Source organism: Leopardus geoffroyi, chromosome D4 (assembly GCF_018350155.1).
Source record: "Leopardus geoffroyi isolate Oge1 chromosome D4, O.geoffroyi_Oge1_pat1.0, whole genome shotgun sequence".
NCBI lineage: Eukaryota > Metazoa > Chordata > Mammalia > Carnivora > Felidae > Leopardus > Leopardus geoffroyi.
In genome coordinates, this window is record NC_059342.1 from 50,128,213 (window position 1) to 50,136,106 (window position 7,894).

Here is a 7,894-nt window from a genome sequence, read left to right on the forward strand (position 1 = left end):
GGGACATGGTCAGAGATCCCAGCAAGATCTCCATCTGCTAGGGTGAAAATGAAGACTGTTTCAGCTGTAAGTAAACTTCCCTAAAATGGAAAATGTCTACGTCATCCCATGACCGCTTTGCATACCTGAGGTGTCGTTGAGTACATGCTTTTCACCAGGCACACAGGTTGGGACCAGTTATTTGTGTGGTACACCTCCTCTCTCAAAAGTCTTCTCACCTCCTACTAAGATCTTATAAGTGATTCTCCAAAACACGCCTCAGAGCATCACAGTATTTTCTTAGATGAATGACCCTAAGATATAATTCCGTCCCCATCCCTCCTTACCAGTTGGGGAAACCTAATGCCAACTGAAAAGGCAACAAGGGAGTGGGGGGGAAGACAAAGACAGAAGACAGAGGAGAGGGGTAAAGTGATAAAGATGAAACTATGATCATTTGCAGATTTAATGGAATGACGGTCTGAAGCTAAAGACCCAATCCCAATACTGACACACCCCAATTGAGTCACAGGCTCCTAGGAGCCTAACTTAGAGGATGCACGGGGCTCCTTCCCAACCTCCCCGCCGCCCCCCGCTTTCCCCCTCTCTTCATTTAACATATCTGTGAATGTGCCAGCAGTATCCATAATACAGGACCACACCTAGGGGTAATTATTATACTATTAACCTTCTATCTAAATGTCTTAAATAAATAATATGCTCCTAAAGGGCAACAGATATTTGTGACCATTTTGTGAATATCTTATTTAATTCTAATGAGAATGGGTTAGGGAAAAGAAGGGTATTTATCCAGCCCCTTCTGTGCATCAAGCACTGTTAATAGATATGTTAAATCATCTCATCTCACAGCAACTATAAGAGGAAACTATGTGCATCTTGCAGGAAAAGATACTGAGCTTGACACCAGAGATGTTAAGTAATGTGCTCAAGATGGCCCAGCAAATGGCAGAACTTGGATTTGAACCTAGACCTCTCTGGCTCCATTCATTCCAGCAGCAGCTATTCATTCACTATTAAGCACTTCTCAGGACAGATGTCATTTACTCAGTTCATATCCATTTCCCTTTGACATTTGACATTTTACCTTTCTTGTGACCAGGAGCATTGCAGCTGAGAGCTAAGACACTAGAAGGCCCAGCTGGCAAAGGCTGATGCGAAGTTCATCTGTTGTCAATAATAAAAGATGCCACGGAGAAGATCCATAGGAGCTGTTCCACTTGGGACTTCTTTAAATATAAGCATTTTACTATGAAAAGAGAAGTTCAGAGCTCTTGAACACCTTGCAAATAGAAAACTAATTTGCCTTATCAATTTTGTCCACTGAGCTTGATCCCTGGGATAATTTGTGAGCCACTATATCAGCCTCACTTATATTGTAGTCTTTTATCATATGGATGCAAGATATATTTCTTGCTGTCAAAACTAATCAAAGCATCTAAAGAAACCAAAGCAACCTTATTTACTTCCTCAGAGATCAGAGCAAATGCCTTCCTGTTTTATATATATATATATACATATAAAATATATATATATATTTTTAATTTTGGCTGCACATCAAAGCACTTAAATTAAGAACAATATATCTTCATTTCAAATGTTGGTTGCTGCCCCTTAAATGTTTGCTTAAAAAAAAATGAATTCAAGTCTAAAGCTGGCAAAAGTAGGCACTGTATTATTAACAATTTAAATCAAAGTTTAATGCTTTTGTCATCACAAAGATACGGATGCCACATTACAATAACCTTTGGCAAATGAATAGTAAACTAAATGTAGGCTTCTGAGACAGCTAATCCTAAAAGGTATGTTACAGATGAGAGTAGTTAAATGTAGCGATTATTGATATATGCTCTCATTCCAATATAGGGGAGGGATCGAGGTTGTTTAATTTTAATGTCCCCAGAGGTTGACTTTGCTCGTAACATTTATAAAATATTGAAAGACAAGAAATGGTACAGATGTGAATTCAGCAGTTGGGTTTTTTTTTTTTTTTTTTTTTCGGTTGCCCTTGAAAGCAGCTGCCATAAATCTTAGATGAAGCCAAATAAGGCTGATGATTTTGATCTTCAATTCATTCTTTTCTATCCTTCAAAAGGTAAATGATCCTGATGGAATTAGAGCTAAGCAGAATGGCTTTCTTCTGTGATGTGCATAGCCAATGATGCGCTCTGCCATCATTAGCAAAGTGGAGCCAGTTCCCTGGTGTGGATGTGTATGTGCACTCGAGCTTGAACGGCGTGTTGAGTGAAAAAGACACTTAAACATTGAGCTCAGAAACCTTCCATTTCCCTTCCCCTCCACGCACCCCCCCTCCTTCCTTTTACTTCTCCCTTCTGTGTCGGCTCAGCAGAAAGCCAGTGTGAAATAAACGTGTGAGAATCAAACACAAAGCTCTGCCACCAATTCCTGGGTTGGTATTTGAAAAAAAGTCTCAGCAAAAGATTTTTTTTTCCAGTCCGACTCTGAAAAGAGTGCTACAGAAAAAAGTTGCAGGAGAAGCGGGATTTCAAACAGTCGGAGGGCTCCCTGACAGAAGATACTGAGGCTTTCCGCTAAAACGTGGAAATCGCAAGAGTCCTCCTCCACCCCTATGGTAAAACGCGATGTCATTTTCATAAGTCCTACTCAGTCACACAGAAGACATTGTATCCTGTCATTAGGGAGGGCAATAAATGTATTCGTGTGGGTTTGCTACTCTGCTTCAGACCGCAAGGCAAACCCAGTTAAAACAACCACAGAGAGAATCATCTATCTTCATAAATTCAGTTGCAAAGAGAAATTCATCATGTTTACTGTCTTTAAGAAAGGAGCGAGTCTCGTAATAAAATGTTCTTTGGTCCAGATTCCGTGTATTTATAGGCTTCTTTCCTTCCTGCTTTTCAGAGAGCACGGCACATTCTAAACCACGGCTGTACCTTCATTAACATAACATAATAAGTAAGTTATGTGTCTTGAAATGAAGAACGTGCTTGGAGAGGGTGAGGAAGGGGTGTCCCTCCCGTGGTAAGTGACATCCTCAAAAAGCCTCATGTGCAAGAAACTGCAGAGCTGAGCATTTTGAACCAAAATGCAAAAAAGACAAAGGGCCTTTGTGAAGATGTACCCCACCCTTTCCTCCTTCCCCACTCCAAAATACATAGGATTGTAGGGGGAATTTTTTCATTCACCCAGCAAACATTTATTGAACACTACTACATGCCAACCATTGCAAAAATAAGAATACAAAAATAATGAAATGACTCAGGAACCATTTTTTGTTTGTTTTGCTTTGAAATGTAGTGCTATAGCAGACATGCACACTCATACAGTCTTACGCTCTGAAACTGATCACTTTTCTAGGAGAAGTGACCCAGAAGGGTCATTTTAGGCCCATTGTGGTCTTTTTCTCCTTCCTTTCCTGGGCCACAGAAAAGTAATAGCAAATGTTGTAGCTACTCTCAGAGCCAGCGAAGTTCAAGGGCCGGAAGGATGTGTCTGAGCTGCAGTGGTCTTTGAGCACTTTTACAGCCCATTTGTCAGAAGCGTTGAGAGGTGTCCCTTAGCTCTGTCCTTTAAATTGTGTAATTCCATCAATTCCTGCTAGCACCCTAGAAAATTTATATTACCTTTACTTTATGGCCTAACTTTAAATGATCTTCCAGGAGGAGGAGGAGTACTTTTGAACTCGACTTCTTGCAGGTCTATTTTTTTGGTGTTACAGGTTTCAAATGGGGATAAAACTAAATTCTGAATGTCAGTGGGACAGGGTAAGGACTCTGGAGTCCAACTGCCTGGGTCTGAATTCTATCTCTATCTTTTATTAGCTCTGAAGCTTTGGGAAAGTTACATAACCCATGATAGCTCACTTACTTTACCTATAAATAGCAGAACCAATCCCTACCTCACAAAGTTACACTGAGGATCAAACAAGATAAAACTTGCAAAACACTTGCATTAATACCCAGACATATAGTAAGTACACAAGAAGCCAAAACTATCATCACAGACTCGTAAATTTAAATTTAGTTCCTGATAAGAAAAGGAAAAATACTTGGATTATTTGAAAATATTTAGAAAAATGCATGAATACTAGGGACAATGGGAAGATTAAGAACAAATGCAGCAAACAACTCTCATTTCATTGTATGACAGAGCTAGTAAACTGGAGGGTCCAGAGAGCCCAGTGAATATCACGTTTCTAGAGTTCCTCAAGTGGTTTAGTGTGATCCCAGACAATTAGGGTAACCATACTTTTCACCCAAAGCAGAATACTTTGAGTGGGAAAGGAGGGACTCCTCAATTAGGGGTAAACAGCAGGTATAAACCAGAACATAACCAGGTAAACTAGGATAGTCCTGCACAAACCAGTCCAGATGGTCAGCCTGTCTATAATGAGGCCATGAGCTTGGGTGGCTAAGTTGACTTGTGTCTAGTTAAACACTCATACCCCAAAGGAGACGATTTGTACAATCCCCTAAGGCTCTGTCCTCCTACCTATCTCTTTAGCATTTTTATCAATGACCTGGGTAAAGATATAGACAGCATATTAATCAAGTTTACAGATAGCACAGACTGGGACAGAATAGCTAATATGAGAGATGTCAGAATGCAGGTTTAAAATGAGCTTTAAACTGGAACATAAAAGCAAACCAAATCAATAGAATTTTAAAGGAATAAATGCAAAGTCCGACTTTTAGATTCAAAATAATCAATTGCACAAACGGGATGCAGAAAAGGCTTGCAGCCTTTGGTATGAATAATATTTTTTAAATGCCTAGAGGTTGAAGGTGACCACAAGCTTAATGGGAACATTTAAAAGGCTGCTGAGTTAGAGAGTACATATACCCTGTTTTGTACCAGACAGCTGTAATAGAACCAGCAGACTAAAAAATAAAAATAAGCAATGCAAATCAAGATCCTGTGACGGTGGCTATTCAGGAGATTCTTGCACTGAGGAGACTCGACCTGACAATCCCCAGGTAGTCTTCCAATAGTAAGTTCTTAGTAATTTCTATATCTTGTCTCACACTACATCTCTCCTGCCAGGCATGCAAACATGCAGATCTATTACCATTGGCTACATTTTAGGACCTCACAAAGACCAGCTCTAGCATCTTTCCTTCCCACTTTAAGGATGTATCCTCCTTCTGAGTGGATCATCACCCCTTCCTCTTTGTTCCCAAAGCACTTTGTACTTGCCTACATCTCTTAGCCCCTTACCACCCAGAATGGTAAACATTTATTCCCATTCCGCCTTCTACCATCACACTGGGAGCTCCCCGAAAGGCAGAGCCTGGCTTTTGTGGGTACTTATGTGTTTGAAGAATAAATGGTTGGATAAAGGAACAAATAAATGAATGGATGAACATAAATCTATACTCTCCTGTCTTTCCTAGACGATATTTCTACCATCAGAGTTAGAGAAAGCCTATTTCAGAAAAAGAAAAATGTACAGTGGACTTAGGCAGGCTTCTGCTTAAAATGTCCCCCTGAACCTGGTATAATTCAATCTAAGTGTTCTCTTCTACGGAATCAAAAGTTCAATTCTCTCACAAATTACAAACTAATGCAACTATTTCCCCTCTATATTGGATCTCTTTTACCAAGTGAAACAAACGCATGATGAGAGGAAAGCTAATGTTTCTGTTGTATGGCTTTTTGGAATTTAAAGCAATGATGACCAAACACACACTTCCCTTAGAATATCGGGAAAGGGTCATACATACACTTCCCCAGTGAGTTAGTTATTGTAGTTGTAAAAACCAAACCCTCTGCAACCTACAGTAACACTGATTTAAGGCCCAGTTCTCTGAGCACACAATATAAATCCTTCCAGCCAAATGTCCACTGATCTGGAACTAGAATCCACAAGACAATCATCTTCAAAGAATCTTATAGTGCAACTAATGTAATGTAATAAATTTAAAAGACCAGCTTGCTTTTTCCTTCTTCTGCCACAGTGGAAAAGAACAACTGCAAAATGGCGTGAACCAAGAATATTGCAAAATGGTGCTCAATCAGTAATATACGTTATTTTTCAAATTCCACTAATTTGGATATCTGAATTTTATTTTTTTTCTTCTCCAGCTGTTTTTCAGGAGAGTTAGAAAATTACACAAGTTTGCTAAGACCCCCTATATCCAGGGTCCTATAATATACACAACAATATTGATATCTGATCATATCAACTATCTGTCAAGCACAATTTCTTGGGTTTGGTTACCATCAAGCATCTGTTAAATTTTTCACATGCCTCACTGACAAATGAATGATTTGATCCCAGTTGCTTAATTTTAACTGATCATCAGTGCCATCCTTTTTTCTACCTAATCTATCTTTCTTTCTTCTTTTCTTTCTTCCTCCCTGCCTCCCTCCCTTCTGTCTTCCTTCCTTCCTTCCACCCACTTCCTTCTTTCTTTCTTTCTTTTTTCTTTTTCTTTCTTTCTTTCTTTCTTTTAAAAATTCTAGCCAAGAAGAAAAGGGCTTTAATCCTCCACTTAATCTTTAAATAAAATGTTCAGTGATCTCAGGCAAACAATAAGTCATAAAGTAGACACAGTGATTCAGGCAGTAATCTATGGGCACATAGATCATCCTGCAATGGTACATTAATCATTACACTTAAAGACAGGGCAAAAGGGATGACGTTTTTTCAATTGTGTCTGTTGCAATGCAGCGACATTCAAGTATTTTTAATCTGGGCCATTTCTGGAAACAGAAACAACTGTTAATCTAGAAACATTTTCAAACCACGCCTTGTACAAGAGAAAGGCCGTACCAGAAAAGTAGAACTCTTCCTGCATTTAAAAAAGGTTTAAAAAAAAAATAGTTAAGAAAATGATAAGAATCATGTCCCTTCCCCAAAAGATTCAATCCTAAAAATAAAAACATTCTATGACAAAACTCAAGGTCAGCCATCGGCAAACAATGTGATCTTTACCAAGTTACTTAATTTCTCTAGCCCTCGATCTACCTATCTGATAAAAGTAAATAACTGAGTCAATCCCATAGTATGCTAGTAAGAGTTACTAGTTATGTGTGCAAAGTCCCTAGTAATGTTCATGGCACATGTTAGGGACTCAAAATATAGTCCCAATTATTGTTGTTTCAGAAGTTTTTATCTTAGACATGTCTTGTGCTTTTGATATGCTTAGAAAGGTTGATACAACAATGGACAGCATACACGAGGACAGCAGAACACTGGATGCTCCTTTCTATCTGGAAGGTTGACTAGGTAACAGCCCCAACACCCTTCACTAAAGCACCCTGGTCTTTTCACAACAGAATCTAAGACTGCATGCCAGCACCTGCATACCTGCCCCAATCTGATAATTGCAAGTCTTGTAGTAAACAAAAAGTGACTCCTCCCCACAGAAAGTTCAGGAACAGCTAACCCACTCTATGCCAAACAGGTTCTTTGTTCCAAACACCAAGATGTCGTGACTCATGTAGCTCCACCATATCAATAAATAACCAATCTCTTTGCATTATGTGGAGAGATCCTATAATTATGTAAATACACCCCATTATAAGCATTCTATCAAAGATAATGAGATTTCTTTAAATGGTTCTTTTTATGCTGCAAAATACTTGGTCATTGCTTCTAATGTCACCTTAAGATTATAAGGTTATATATATATATTTTTTTTTTAAATATGAAATTTATTGTCAAATTGGTTTCCAATCAACACCCAGTGCTCATCCCAACAGGTGCCCTCCTCAATACCCATCACCCACTTTCCCCTCCCTCCCACCCCCCATTAACCCTCAGTTTGTTCTCAGTTTTTAGGAGTCTCTTATGTTTTGGCTCCCTCCCTCTCTAACCTTTTTTTTTCTTCCCCTCCCCCATGGTTTTCTGTTCAGTTTCTCAGGATCCACATAAGAGTGAATAACCCAGAAAACCACCAGAAGACTAGTA